This window comes from Nicotiana sylvestris, chromosome 5 (genome assembly GCF_000393655.2).
Source record: "Nicotiana sylvestris chromosome 5, ASM39365v2, whole genome shotgun sequence".
In the NCBI taxonomy this organism is placed as follows: Eukaryota; Viridiplantae; Streptophyta; class Magnoliopsida; order Solanales; family Solanaceae; genus Nicotiana; species Nicotiana sylvestris.
This window is the reverse complement of record NC_091061.1, coordinates 30882082-30884152: the sequence shown is the minus strand read 5'-3', so window position 1 is coordinate 30884152 and position 2071 is coordinate 30882082.

Genomic DNA, 2071 nt, shown 5'->3' with positions numbered 1-2071 from the left:
TTAGTGGTCCAGTTGAGAGGGGTAGATGATAAGCCAGCTGTGGTAGCCGAGAGAGGGTCGTCAAGCATTGTTGCAGTGAAACCAGAGAAAGCTAAAGTGGTAGTGCCAGGGGTTGCAAGTAAACCTGTTATGGTCGTGAAGGGTGCTCGCACAGAGCCTGTTATTATAAAACCAGTAACTCAGCTTCCAGTAATCAACAGCAAGGCTGTTCCTTGGAATTATGAACGGGTGACGGTGATTTACAAGGGGAAAAAAGTCAAAGAAGAAGTTTGTGAAGCGCAAGGTTTGACTCGCTCAGGAAGGTGTTTTACTCCCGAGGAGTTAAGAAGAGCTAAAGATAATTCAATGTCGGTAACAAAAGCTGTAACTAAAGAAGAGGCAGAGGAATTTTTGAGGAAAATGAAAGTGCATGACTATTCTGTTGTAGAGCAGTTGAGGAAAACGCCCGCTCAGATCTCATTACTCTCGTTGTTAATACATTCAGATGAGCACCACCAATCCCTGATGAAAATCTTGAATGAGGCCTATGTTCCCGACAAGATCTCGGTATACCATCTGGAAAAGATAGGCAACAAGATTTTTGAAGTAAACAGAGTTACTTTTTCCGATGATGAATTGCCGGTAGAGGGTACTGAGCATAACAAATCCCTTTACCTGACAGTGAAATGCGAGGATGTCGTGGTTACCCGGGTATTGGTTGACAATGGCTCAAGTGCAAATATATGTCCTCTCTACACTCTAATCAAGCTGAAAGTAGAAGATGAGAGGATCCATAAGAACAGTATCTGTGTGCGGGGATTTGACGGCAGAAGCAAAGACTCAGTCGGGGACATAATATTGGAGCTGACCATAGGTCCAGTAGAATTCACAATGGAATTGCAAGTGCTGGATATAGTTATTTCCTACAATTTGCTATTAGGGAGACCGTGGATTCACGCCGCTAAAGCAGTACCATCAACACTCCATCAGATGGTCAAGTTTGAATGGGACAGACAGGAAATAGTGGTGCACGGCGAAGATAATTTATGCGCTCACAACAACACCATTGTGTCATTCATTGAAGTGGAAGATGACAAGGGACCATGGGTCTACCAAGTTTCTGACGCAATGTCAGTCGAGAAAGTTCCAGAAGGGAAGTGTATCCCGAATCCGAAGATAAATGCCGCATCAGTCATGGTAGCGTATGAAATGTTGAAGAATGGTTTTGTACCAGGAAAGGGTTTGGGATCAGCGTTGCAAGGCATCATACAGCCCGTGTCACTTCCTGAAAACTTGGGAACATTTGGTCTGGGATTCAAGCCCACAGCCGCAGACATAAAAAGAGCCAGGAAATTGAAACAGAGGACATGGGTCCTTCCAAAGCCGGTCCCACGTCTTTCCAGATCATTTGTCAAGTCCGGTACAAGGAGTCGCCCAGTGACAACAATTCCTAGTTCTGTGATTAATCCTGACAAGGAGTTGATTGAAAGATTTGAGAAGTTGTTCGACAATATGAACATGGTGGAGATTGGAGAAGGTTCTAGCAACGCAGAAGTGCAATTTGTTGGGCCAAAAACAAAGCTTAATAATTGGAAGGCTACTCTTCTCCCTACTCGGAAGGAGTCTTGGTAGTTTGCTTTGATTTTTCTTTAAGTTTGTACGGATTATTCCAGGATTGTAATCCAGATTTTATTTTTTTCAGTCTGTTTGAGTGTGCAAACCTTGTTATCTTTTATCAATCAATGAAATACAATTTCCCTTTCTTCATCATTCTTGATGGTTTTCCTTTTGTTTTCTTTTCTATACAGTTCTTTTAACGCTGGTTCTAATGACATGGCGTGCATAAGGAATCCTCAGCCCAGTCTTAAAAATCAATCTGATTCTGAAATGTTAGTTCAAGGAGTAGATTGTGATTACGAATCAGAATATGATGATGAGGATGAAGCCTTCAAAGATATTAGTAAGGAGTTAATTCACTTCGAAGAAAAACCCAAACCCAATTTGAATGACACAGAAGCCGTCAATTTAGGGGACACAGACAATGTCCGAGAGACTAAAATAAGTGTCCACCTCGAGCCAAAAATCTAGGAGG